Here is a 15,047-nt window from a genome sequence, read left to right on the forward strand (position 1 = left end):
TTGAGTCGAATTCGTGTTTTTGTTGTTAGGATTTTTGGTCAAAACGGGTTTATTGATCAAAGATTGAATTTTTACGTGTTACTTGCGTGTTTTTGAGTCACTTTAGGCTTCTATGCTTGTGTTCAAAGTTTAGATTGGGAGTTTTGGTGTTTTGAACGCCAAAATCTTGTTGAAATCGAAGTTTACTTGAAAACCCTAGGTTTTTCTGCCCAGATCGTTTAAGAACAACCCTCGACCGATCGTCTTCGACCATCGACCATTTTTCATTCACCATCGTCCGTTCGTCACCTCACTTACACCCGATCGTCTCATTTAGAACCGGAGGAGAGTTTGTCATACCTTTAAGCAGTTTGTCTTTACCATCGGCCGTTTGTCCTTAGACCATCGACCGATTGACTCTTACCATCGACCGATAGTAACAACCATCGACCGAAGGAATAATAACTCACAAACTGCTTAACAATTTATACCATCGGACGTAAGACACAGACCATCGTCCGACAGTCATAGACCGTCGACCGACAGTAACTGACCATCGGCCGACACACTTTTAATACAGGATCTTGAAATTTAATTTGAACTTAATTAATCAACATGTCTGACACTAATCAAGATGTGGCTAATGAATACACCGCCCTTGTGATAACTCTTGGACTTCAGAAAATATTACTTTCCGAGAGTGAATCGGGAACTTCAAATAAGGTTCCGAAACTTGAGAACTAATGATACGCATAATGATCCGTCTCAAAACGACATTGTCAAAGTAGCGACCAGCTAGGATCTTACCAGGCACGGTCCATCCCGGAAGAAGGGCTACTCCCCGACATCATCCGTCATCATGTAGCCAGTCATGATTACTATAACCGTGAAGAAACACTTGGAACAAGTAGAAAGCAAAACCTTCCCGGATTAGACTGAGAGCTCCGTGACACCTTAGACGGAACCGACATGCTGTTGGTACCATCACCACTTCTCGGTTCGGTATTTCAACCCAGCATAAAGATACCCTCTCGGGACAAGCACGCCGTCCCGGAGAAAGTGCACTGTCCCGGAGTAGACACGTCATCCCGGAACGAATACTCGATCCCGGAACAAACATACAAACAAGTTGCATGCCACGTCAGCCCACGAATCTAGGAAAGTTTGTTAGGATCTGCTCGATTATTCCCATGAAAAGGACAGGTGCCACGTCACCCCTCGGGATTGGCAAAGTTTGTTACAACCATGAAAGGGACATGCGCCACGTCATCATTCCCTCGCAACACCTATAAATATGATGACAAGATCATTCATTCATACAACACTGGATGCATTAATGTTACTCTGCCCAAATCAACCACGGTAGCATTACTCCAGTCATTAACTCTATTCCGATCAATGCTCCGATCATCATCGGAATTAATCCCCACTCTTGGATATTAACTTATTCGATAACAATCGAATAAGGTTAATTCAATCGATTGTTTTACGACCTTGGAATCCAGATTTCAAATCGGGGTTTGCACAATTATTGGAGTTAAAACATTCGACTTACTCTTTTTCCCAAATCAAGCACTCAAACCCGAAATCTACCCTAACCAGACGATTTTAGTTTGATCAAATGGCGATATCTAAAGGTACGAAAATAATCACTGCTTACCCTAACGAGCTAGAAGACGAAGAACCAAGCCTGAATAACACAGCCGACGCTGATGTGTATATGATTCACTCATGGGTCGCCAGAAAACGGCGCAAATCAGGAGTGTTTGATGAATGGAAGCATGAACCAATCGTCTTCCCGTCGTTGTTTAATATTAACTCGTCTTCAGATCCTGTCATCATTCGGGCACATATCTCCAATTGTCAAATTGGACGAATTTACACCGACACAGGTGCAGGAGCAGAGGTCATGTTTGAACACTGTTTTTTGCAGTTACCAGAGAGCAGGGTTCAACAGTGCCGCAACCTGGCCAGTAGGCTCCATCACGCTGGAAGTTGTACTAGGAAAATTACCTATTCAAAGCACTGCAGACATAGAATTCTCTATCGTCAAAACAGACTCCCGGTACAACGTCATCCTTGGGCGTAACGCCATGCAAAAATTTGGGGCAATCACGTCCACAGTACACGGCATGCTAAAATTTCCAACCCCAGCCGGCATAGCAACCATCCGGACACAGGAGATGGAGCCGGTTGAGTGCTTGCAAATATTTAAAGGGGCAGATCACATCACAGTGCATGATGATGGCTATGTATCACCGAACCCTAAATACCCAAAGCAAAGGATCCAAATCGGGACGACTTTGAGTGGTGACGCAAAGGATACACTTTGCAAACTCCTAGCGGCAAACATCGATGTCTTCGCCTGGGAGCCATCCGATATGACAGGAGTCCCTCGTGAGATAGCACAGCACCAGCTAAACGTAAACCCGAACATCACACCGGTCATTCAGAAGAAAAGAGAAATGGCCCTAGAACGGAGCGAATTCCTAGACAACGAGGTACAACGACTGGACGATGCCGGTATAATGAAAAAAGTAAAATACCAAACATGGGTGGCGAACCCCGTGATGGTAAAAAAGGCATACGGATCTTGGCGCATGTGTGTCGACTACAAGGACATTAACAAAGCATGCTCAAAAGACAATTGCCCTCTGCTGGAAATCGCTTGGAAGGTGGAGTCCCTCTCGGGTTTCCAGTTTCTAAGCTTCCTGGATGCATACAGGGGTTACCAACAAATCCCAATGGCAGAAGTTGACGAAGCAAAAACTACATTCTTCACAAACAAAGGCATTTTCTGTTATACAAAAATGCCATTTGGGTTAAAGAATGCCGAAGCAACATACCAACAGGTAATCGACAAAGCATTCCAGGACCAAATTGGGCGAAATATCGAAGCATATGTGGACGACATCGTCATCAAGAGCAAAACAGAGGAACAAATGATTTTGGACATCGTTGAAACGTTTGATTCACTACGCAAAATCAATATGAAGTTAAATCTGTCAAAATGCTCTTTCGGAATGGAAGAAGGTCGTTTCTTAGGCTTCACGATAACTCCGACAGGAATCAAGGAAAACCCGAAGAAAATCCAAGCAATCGAAGACATGCAGTCACCCAGGAATAAAAAAGACGTGCAAAGCTTAAACGGGAAGCTAGCGGCACTCACAAGGTTTCTGTCACGAGCCGCCGACAGAGCTCTCCCCTTTTTCCAGACGTTAAAGGGCTGCCTGAGCAAAAAATATTTCATTTGGACGGATGAGGCCGAGAAGGCCTTCCAGGACGTAAAGGCATTCTTAAAGCAGCTGCCAACATTAACGGCACCTATACCGGGTGAAACCCTCACGGTATACCTTGTCGCCTCCTCTGAAGCAATCAGCTCGGTTCTAATTGCCGACAGAGGTAATATCCAAACGCCGGTGTACTTCGTAAGCAAAGTATTACAAAACGGAGAAGTAAACTACCCGACCATGGAAAAACTAATTTACGCCTTAGTGCACATAGCCAGACGGTTACGACGATATTTTCAAGCACATCCGATACAAGTCTTCACGGACCAACCGATCAAGTACGTTCTGACTAGACCAGAAATTTATGGAAGAATGGCGAAATGGGCAATAGAACTTGGCGAGCACGAAATCACCTTCCTCCCGAGACATTCAGTAAAGGGCCAAGTCATAGCCGACTTCTTGGTAGAGCTCTCGTCCGACATGATCGAACAAGGAGAAACCACTGTTACAAGAAGGGAAACGGACGAATTCTGGGAACTATATACGGATGGAGTATCAAGTGAGGAGGGAGCCGGCATAGTGAAAGGACCCGTTCATATACATTATAAATGATTCACAATAGTTGATTACATCGCGAGGTATTTGACCTCTATATGATACATTTTACAAACATTGCATTCGTTTTTAAAAGACAAACTTTATTTACAACGAAAGTTGACAGGCATGCATACCATTTCATAATATCAACTATAAATGACATAATCTGTCATTTACTTAATAATAATCTCTATTGAACTCAACGACTTGAATGCAACGTCTTTTGAAATATGCCATGAATGACTCCCAGTAATATCTCTAAAATGAGCAAATGCACAACGGAAGATTTTTTTAATACCTGAGAATAAACATGCTTTAAAATGTCAACCAAAAGGTTGGTGAGTTCATTAGTTTATCATAATCGATCATTTTCATCATTATAATAGACCACAAGAATTTCATTTCCATTTCTCATAAATATACGTCCCATGCATAGAGACAAAAATCATTCATATGGATTGAACACCTGGTACCCGACATTAACAAGATGCATATAAGAATATCCCCTATCATTTCGGGAAATCCTTCGGACATGATAAAAAATGAATTCGAAGTACTAAAGCATCCGGTACTTTGGATGGGGTTCGTTAGGCCCAATAGATCTATCTTTAGGATTCGCGTTAATTAGTAGATCGGTTTACTAATTCTTAGGTTACCAAGCAAAAGGGGCATATTCGGCTTCGATCATTCAACCATATAATGTAGTTTCGATTACTTGTGTCTATTTCGTAAAATATTTATAAAAGCGCATGTATTCTCAGTCCCAAAAATATATATTGCAAAATCATTTAAAAAGGGAGCAAATGAAACTCACAATACGATATTTTGTAGTAAAAATATTCATATGACGATACTGAACAATGCAGGGTTGGCCTCGGATTCACGAACCTATATCATTTATGTATATTAATACATGTAATGATAATAGAAGCTAGTTTATATATTATTATTAATACTATTTATGTTATTTAGGTAAATTTAATATATTTAATTTATATGTTTTACATATACTAATATTTCTCATTAATAATAAGAATTCATATTAAAGTTTATATATAATAATATAAAATATATATTTATATATTAATTGATATCTTATATATATATATATATATATATATATATATATATATATATATATATATATATATATATATATATATATATATATATATATATATATATATATATATATATATAAATATATATATATATATACATAGTTTAATTAATATCTTTTTAATAATACAAATATAGTGAGATATAGCATTAATATTATTGTATTGTATTTTTATATCAAAAAAATATATTTATGAAATAATACTGATAATGATAAGAATGATAGTAATAATAATAATAATAATCCTAATGATAGTCTTATTAATAATATTAGAAATAATAATATTATTAAAAATGAAAATAATTGTAATACTAATAATCATGATAATACTAATAAATAAAAATGTTGTATGTTAATACATATATTAATGATAACAATAATAATAATACTTGCTAATACTTAATAATAATAATAATGACAATAATAATAAAAATACTAATAATAGAAATAGAAATAAAAAATAAAAGAGTATACCATTTAAAAGCTTCTCTAAAAAGAATTGCTCAATACCGGGCTCGAACTCGAGACCTCTCGTTTAACAACCACACACCCAAACCAACTAGGCTGTCTTGTTTTTCTGTTATAATTCTTCGACTGATTCCTTTTAACCCGAAATATTAAACTGTTTTCATTTCCTTTTTCTTCTAGAACTAATCGATTGAAAGCACAAGCATAATTGGGCTTCAAAAAAGGAAAGAAACAGAAATCTTATGCAACAGCCCAACAAAATAGAACACTGCCCAATTATCATAACAGCCTATCAGTTTACGGCCCACTGAGGAAAAGCAAGGTATCGGCCCAACAAGTGATTCAATAAGCCCAAGGAGGAAATGAAGCAAGCAGTCCAGTCCAGTCCAGTAGCAAATAAAATAAATAAAAAAAACGTTGGTAATTTGTAGGGTTAGGGTGAGCTTCTTCGTGCTTTTAATCTCCAATAGAAACAATTATAGAACAATAGCGACGGTATAGCTGTGGTTTGTATGTTGGTCTGAGATCGTACAGCAGTAGCAACAGAAGTGGGTTGCAGGTTTGGTTCGTAACTGTGACCAACAGCAAAACAATTTCGATTCATCTTCATCGTTTCCTCATCATCTTCTATTATTTCCTATTCATTATCATTCTTAATAATAACATCATATCATCGTGTTTGAATCGATCAGAAATAAAAGAAATAGGAATTGAAAAGTATTCGTAGGGTTTATATTAGTTTTATTGGGTTGGTTTACTTGGTTTGATATTCGACAAAATCAGATGCATTAGATGCAGTTACAGCAGCCTGTTGTAGTAACAAAAGTGATCGAGTAATAGGTGGCGTTTTCGGTTTAAAACATGAATACAAACATAGCAGTTCATATGATTTTGTGGTGGTTGTCGATTGTTATAAAAATAGAAAGTAATTGAGTAAGTGGTGTTGTAGGGTGGTTGTATGGAATGGTGTAAGGTGGCGATGGTGGTATGTGTCGACTCAAAATAGAAACAGAAAACACAAACGGCAATAGCAACATTGTTTGTTGGCGGTTGATGATGAATTACGCTGGTTTGTGTGGTGTTGTCGTTAAATGGGTCTGTGACCTTGGACAAGAAAACAGAAACATTGTGACCCAAAACAATCTCACGGCCCAATAAGTAAACTAAGTTCTCGGCCCAAAAGCAGTCCAAACAAACTGCAGTAATCATAATTTGCATCTGTAATGTGTCGTAAAAAAATAATAAAAGAAAGGAAAAAAAAGTGTTGTCCCACTTTACAGCCCAAAAGTCGATTACAAAAGCTGGAAGGTTATAAAATTCTTTGTGGGGTTTATCTCCAATCAAAAACATAAAGAAGCAGCCAACATCACTCATCATTCACCTATATTCGTTTTATTTTAATAGAAGAAACAGAAAACGCTGCAGTAGGAGTCACAAACAGTGATCTTTCACGATGGTTTTAATGGTGGTGAACGGTTTACATTTGAAGCAAAAAATAGAAGACCAATAGTATTGTCTCGAAGGATGATGGGAGGTTTTGATGGTGTTCGTTTTGGTCAAAACATAATACAGAAGAAGATTCCGTATATATATATACATATATATATATATATATATATATATATATATATATATATATATATATATATATATTAGTGGGTGTTGTTGTGGGTTGTTTGAACAACAAAACGGTTTTGGGTTTGGTTTTGTGCTGGTGATGGTGAACGAACGTGACTAGAAGGAAGGGAGGGAAAAAGAAGGTGGTCCTCGATGGTTGATGGGTTTAAGATGACGGTTGTGTTAGAAAATAGAAAGAACAAGAAGACGAGTTGAGTACAGTAATACTTACGAGTGAGTTTTGTGGAGTTTGAAATGAACTAAATAGAAATAACGTTGTAGTAGAAGATTTAAATGGGTTTCGATCTTGGAAACGAAAATATAAACGATGGTGTGGTTCGAGTAATAACATGATAATGGTGGTGATTGAAGATGGTAGTTTGTTTAAATAGTTGATGGTGGTGATGTAATAATAGTGGTTTATATGATGAAGGTGGTGTCGTTTATCTTGGCTCAAAGATTATTATCAACTAGACAAGGTGGGTTTGGTAGTGACGGTTTTTGTGGTGATTGTAGTAGCCGTTGGTGGCCATGGTTGCTCACCATGGTTGGTGCTTGTTGTTCACCGTTACAAGAAGCCAGTCTCTCTAACACATACATATAAGCATATGATTTATAGATATAGATATATAATGATGCATAATATAATAAAAAATATAATAATATTAATAATATAATAATATTAATCTTTATCACATGCAGATATATTTGAAAAGATCAAGTATAGTGAAGCCATCATTTACTATTTAAATGTCGACATACATATTTTAATTATTTACACTTTGTGTTTTCACGGACTGGATCTCGTGCTCCTTGCTAAACAGTTTATAGATAAAAGTCATCTTAAAAATCCTAAACTTTTATATTAAATTCATTTAATTATTTCAGTCATTAACTGTTTGAAACCTGATCAATAATATTCGATAATTATTTATTTTCTGTTCCAATTAATATGTACGGAGTACTAATATTTAAACTAAAAAGGTTAAAAATATTTTTATCAAACCTAAAATCTTTTAATCGATTTACATTTCAACTTTTATTTTAAATATTCATAAACTCGAATTAAATCTATATGAATACTAGCGAAATGCCCACCGAGTATTACAATTGATTAATAAATGTATTCAATAAACTTTTATATCTATATATAGATTCATTTAAATAATATATTTTATTATATCTTATATTATTTATTTTACAAAATTAATTCTAATAACTAAATAGTATAATATTTCAAATTATTTTTTGAATTAATATATATATTTATATTTTTAAATATATATGTATCTATTTACAAATAGTTGTTCGTGAATCGTCGAGAACAATCGAAGGGTAATTGCATACATGAAAATAGTTCAAAATTTTTGAGACTCAACCTAGCAGACTTTTCTTATCGTGTCAAAAATACTAAATCGTATCGAGAGTTTGATTTAAAATTAGTCGAAATTTTCCGAGTCATCACAGTACTTACCCGTTAAAGAAATTTTGTCCCGAAATTTGATTGGAATCGTCATGGCTGACAATAAGTATGTTTTCATGACTCATACGAGCTGATAATTAGAGTTTTATTACCATTGAGTAATAAGGATAAAATAATTCGATTATTCGAAGAGTACGAATGAAGCTATCAGAAAAGAGTGAAATGAGTAGATGCAAGTTTGTCTTAACCAGTGGCGTAGTCATGGTTGATTTTCCGGAATTTAAGGGATTTAAAGAAAATTTTCGAAATCTAAAAGATTTGGCTTTTTCGGCGAATAAGGAAATTAAGATCTTTATAATTAAGTACGGTGATCTGCCTCAATTACTCTGTCTGATATTGCCATTATAAATTAAGCTCTTTCGTTCCATTATTCTCACCATTCCTATACTTTCTTTCTTAGTTCATACATCCAAAAGATTGTGAAAAATGCTTAATCCCGTTCTAATCCTTGATATTTTTCTAATTATCATTTCTGTCATCCTTCTTTTCAATCTTCCACCAGAAAAATCTGTTTACTTCTACTATTACCTTGGGGTGATACAATTCTTAATTATACCGTATCTTTATATTGCTATTCATATTAATATCCACGGTTTGTAACTTCCGTGTTGTTATTGGGCTTCATATTTTCTCTTATATTTTAGAGCTCTTTGCCTTTTTATTATCCTCCCGACCTCTAGTAAAGCGAGTAACGGTCCAGAATTCGTAAGTATGGAATTTCGGATAAACATCATGTTCTAAATAAGTTTGATTTGTCAAATTACCAGAATCACTGAGAATAGAACTATCAAGAATATACTTTCTTGATATGTTCAGAAGTTAAGCAGAATGAAAGAGTTATGTAACATGGCACATGATGACGTTATGATCTGTGAATCATCACGTTCCATTAGAAACTTAGCATGACCTACTGTAATATAATCACGTTGATCAAGTGTCATTATATTATACTAACTCATGCATCAGTTCCCAACACTACTTCAAAAAAACATTCATAGTTTAAACTCGAAAGTTTACAGAATATAGAAACTAATAGTTTCTTATATGATGTAACACTGATAGCGCAAAAAGATAAATGATTTCTGATAAGATTAGTTATGAAAATATATTCAGAAATATCGAGGATATTTATAATGAAAGATACGATGATATCTTGGAATTTCTAATATCGAAGGATGATGAAGAAGATTTATCCGTAAGGGTTTAGATTCAGAAGCAAGGTGTTCGCTAAAGATTTCATCAGATACAGAATCATCAGGATTCTTTATGTACAAGTTTAGTCCTTGTGATTTGTTCAGAGTCTCCTTCATGGTTTGCTCAATTCATTTTTCAGTATCCAAATCTTTGAGCTTTTTCAACACATCATTCTTTATCATCAAACTTTTGATTGTTAAGATTGTCTACAATTTCTGCTGCTTCATTCAGCTTTTTCATAGTTCAGAGTATTGATTTGCAGACTGGGTGCTTTTCAGAATTTAAGAATGAAAGATCATAATTCTAAGAGATAAATGTTATACATATAACTGTTGATGTAGAAACACAGCGAGATTCAAAATACTGATTGCTGCTTTCTAGTAATTGGTATGGCAATTCTCGTTACAAGGTGCGGATGAGTATATGATAGGGCTTTAATGAATAAATATAATGGTTCTCCGGAGATAATTAAGTCAATGAGTAATGAAGTTGCTGGTAAGTTTACTGCTAATGTAGCGAGATATAAGAAGGTTCCCCGGTAATGATGACAAAAGGCAAACTTACATATCAAAGTAGAGTTTATTCGAATGAAATGTCAAAATTGATTTGTTGAAGCTATGACAAAATTGGCTAATTTGGAAAGGAATTGTAAGGTTATTTTTGGTAATAACCATGCCAAAGGAGCTAGCATAGATATGTGTTTAAATGATTCAGGTTCCGAGTGTTTCCAGGTGCATAACTATATGCATCAATCTTTTCTTCTCGTAGATAAAGTGCGGTTGGTTCATCCTCTCGATTGAGGTGTTTTCAAGAATCATGAAAGGTTTGAACCAAGATTGTAATCGTCAAGATACAAATGAGGGTTAAGATGAAATCAAGTGGCAAACTTGAAGAAATATTTAGTTTCATATGTTATAATCAATATTTTAATTCATTTTAATTGTCCAATGTTATTAGTTCACAGTCGATAGTCCACAGTTAACAGTCTAATAATTCATATATAGTTTAATATATAATATTCGAATTAATTAATACGTATCGTGACCCGTGTACATGTCTCAGACTCGATCACAACTCAAAGTATATATATTATTATAGAATCAACCTCAACCCTGTATAGCTAACTCTCGCATTACTGCATATAGAGTGTCTATGGTTATTCCAAATAATATATATAGATGCATCGATATGATATGTCAAAACCTTGTATACGTTTCCCGATATTTAAAGTGCGTAAAATAAATAACAGAAATTAAATGACGATAAATAAAATTGCGAGAATAAAAATTGCGATAATAAATTGCGATAAATAAATTGCGATAATTAAAATGTAACAAGGTATTAACAGTTAGCTAGGAACAGTTAGCTAGGATTCTGTTAGCGTGGATTCTGTTAGCGTGAATTCTTAACAAAATTTCTCATAGTTAATTTGTTTGTTTCTAACAAATTTTATTTTGTCCAATGTTTTCTTCATTATGCCACTTGTTAGATTCTGATAGGTCAAAATCCAAATATGAAATTGAATAAAATTGGTTATTCTGTGGTGAACGGATACATATATATGTGGATGTAAGTAGGATAGTAAATGACTGTTGAATCAGATTTGAAGAATGTACAATGTAACTTATTAATGTGAAATTCAAAAATTTCTAGCGTATTACCTACCCGTTAAAATATTTTCACCATTAACAGTTTGTACAAAAGAACTTTTAATTACAATTTTTATGAAAATATATATACATATATATTTTCTTCAGATGTAATTATGGATTTAATGAGTCAATATGATATTAGACTCATTTGATTTACTGTTAGAACAAGGATATATAATCTCTAAAACATTAGAGATTACATAATTTCCATGTCGAATGAAGATAATTGATGTAGAACGATATGTAGTATGATGATTATAATCGAGGTACATAATGAGATGTTGAGGCATGTGTTGTTGATGGTACGGGTGCTGTTACTGATGGTACTGTTAGTGCCGGTGATGTTGCTGAAGCTGGTATGTTTTGCACCATATTTTCCCAAGCTATTACTCGAGCACGAAGTTCGTTGACTTCTTCTATTATTTCGGGATGATTGTCGGTCGGAACGAGCGGATGAATGAGATTTAAAATTGTGGATAGAATATAATCATGGCGATATTCGGAAAATGAGTGTGAAAATGGTGTTTCGAATGGGTTCGCCAGTAAGTACTTCAGGTTCTTTGACAAGAGTGCAGGTTGGTGGGTGGAAAGGATCACCTTCTTCTCGTCTCCATTGGTTAAGTCGACTACGAACCCATCAGCTGAATTGGAGATGGCTGATTGATTGATTCATTCTGGTGACACCGCTTTCGGAGCTTAGGTGAATATCCATGTCGGAATAGCTGTCGGAATAACTATCGGAATAGCTATCGAAATTTGAGGGACTCGAACTGGTTGAGGGATTTATCTCGTACGATCAGATGAAGGATTTTCGATAAGAAATAGATTATAGGATGTGGATTAGTACCCTGCAATACATAATTTACATATGCATATATAATACTCAAATCCCATAAGTTACGGAGGAATCTACGGAATACGACAGGCAAAGTTTACAGTAACAGGTACGCTAAGATATGGATTAGCAGATACGCTAAGATATGAATTTATCTATACACTGTCTATGCAATAGAGGTAGTAAGATGTGTCTAGACTTTAAGGATGATAAGCAAATAATTTTCGACACGAAATGATAAGCAAAACTTTTGACATGCAGACACGGTCGAAGTCCAGACCCACTAATGCATCTAAACAACTATCAGTTAGACACACTAATGCAAGACCTGGTTCGCTAAGACCACCGCTCTGATACCAATTGAAAGGACCTGTTCATATACATTATAAACGATTCACAATAGTTGGTTACATCGCGAGGTATTTGACCTCTATATGAAACATTTTACAAACATTGCATTCGTTTTTAAAAGACAAACTTTATTTACAACGAAAGTTGACAGGCATGCATACCATTTCATAATATCAACTATAAATGACCTGATCTGTCATTTACTTAATAATAATCTCTATTGAACTCAACGACTTGAATGCAACGTCTTTTGAAATATGCCATGAATGATGATAATGCTAAAAACGAACATATATTTCATAGCATTATTCCTCAAGAAAGACAAGATTTTAGTTGCAATTGTCCTATTTACAAGTGATATTCGTTTAAATAATAAAAGGTGAAGACAAAAGATAGATTCGACGAATTGAAGACGCAAATGACCAAAAAGCTCAAAAGTACAAAATACAATCAAAGAGGTTCCAATTATTGATAAGAAACGTCTCGAAATTACAAGAGTACAAGATTCAAAACGCAAAGTACAAGATATTAAATTGTACGCAAGGACGTTCGAAAATCCGAAACCGGGACCAGAGTCAACTCTCAACGCTCGACGCAACGGACTAAAAATTACAAGTCAACTATGCACATGAATATAATATAATATATAAATAATTCTTAAAAATTATATGTATATTATATTAATATTTAAAATCATCGGCAAACAAAGAGCCAAGGATGAATGAGCTGTAAAAACGAACTCCGCGACTTGCGGAGTTCGAAGGCCAAATGTACCGCGAGTCGCGGAGTCCCAAAAACTGAAACTCCCTATAAAGCCCAACGAATTCTGATCAATTTTTAATCCATATATCCATCCTCTCTATATCTATACGTAATATTTATATTTATAATTTATATTTTTATTTTAATTTTAATTATAATTCTAATAATAAGGGTATATTAGCGAATGTTGTAAGGGTGTAAGTCGAAATTCTGTCCGTGTAACGCTACGCTATTTTTAATCATTGTAAGTTATGTTCAACCTTTTTAATTTAATGTCTCGTAGCTAAGTTATTATTATGCTTATTTAAAACGAAGTAATCATGATGTTGGGCTAATTACTAAAATTGGGTAATTGGGCTTTGTACCATAATTGAGGTTTGGACAAAAGAACGACACTTGTGGAAATTAGACTATGGGCTATTAATGGGCTTTATACTTGTTTAACTAAATGATAGTTTGTTAATGTTAATATAAAGATTTACAATTGGGCGTCCCTATAAATTACCATATACACTCGATCGGACACGATGGGCGGGGTATTTATATGTACGAATAATCGTTCATTTAACCGGACACGGGAATGGATTAATAGCCACTAGAATAATTAAAACAGGGGTGAAATTATGTACAAGGACACTTGGTATAATTGATAATAAAATATTAAAACCTTGGGTTACACTCAGTCGACATCCTGGTGTAATTATTAAACAAAGTATTAAAATCTTGTTACAGTTTAAGTCCCCAATTAGTTGGAATATTTAACTTCGGGTATAAGAATAATTTGACGAGGACACTCGCACTTTATATTTATGACTGATGGACTGTTATGGACAAAAACCAGACGGACATATTAAATAATCCAGGACAAAGGACAATTAACCCATGGGAATAAACTAAAAATCAACACGTCAAACATCATGATTACGGAAGTTTAAATAAGCATAATTCTTTTATTTCATATTTAATTTCCTTTATTTTATATTTAATTGCACTTCTAATTATTGCATTTTTATTGTTATTGTATTTAATTGCACTTTTAATTATCGTACTTTTTAATTATCGCAAGTTTATTTTATCGCACTTTTATTATTCGCAATTTCATTATCGTTATTTACGTTACGCTTTAATTTAAGTCTTGTATTTATTTTTAATATTTTACATTTGGTTTTAACTGCGACTAAAGTTTTAAAATCGACAAACCGGTCATTAAACGGTAAAAACCCCCTTTATAATAATAATATTACTTATATATATATTTGTATTTTTATAAAAGTAAACTAATATAGCGTTAAGCTTTGTTTAAAGATTTTCCCTGTGGAACGAACCGGACTTACTAAAAACTACACTACTGTACGATTAGGTACACTGCCTATAAGTGTTGTAGCAAGGTTTAAGTATATCCATTCTCTAAATAAATAAATATCTTGTGTAAAATTGTATCGTATTTAATAGTATTTTCCTGCTAAAATTAATAGTATTTTATACCACTCTGCTCAAACATCAAGTATTTTTGGCGCCGCTGCCGGGGAAACGCTTAAAAGCCGGAAGCGCAACGCTAATATAAAAAAAAAAAAAAGATTTTTAGTTTACTTTTATTAAAATTCGTTTTTATAAAAATACGTTTTAAATATTCGAAAATATAAAAAGAAAACAAAAATATAAGTATTTTTAAGATTTTGTTAAATATTTAAGTTTTATAAAGTTTCTTTATTTTTATATAAGTTTTATTTAAGTATTTTGTTTTTATTTAAAACATAAA

The sequence above is a fragment of the Rutidosis leptorrhynchoides genome, chromosome 3, assembly GCF_046630445.1.
Source record: "Rutidosis leptorrhynchoides isolate AG116_Rl617_1_P2 chromosome 3, CSIRO_AGI_Rlap_v1, whole genome shotgun sequence".
NCBI lineage: Eukaryota > Viridiplantae > Streptophyta > Magnoliopsida > Asterales > Asteraceae > Rutidosis > Rutidosis leptorrhynchoides.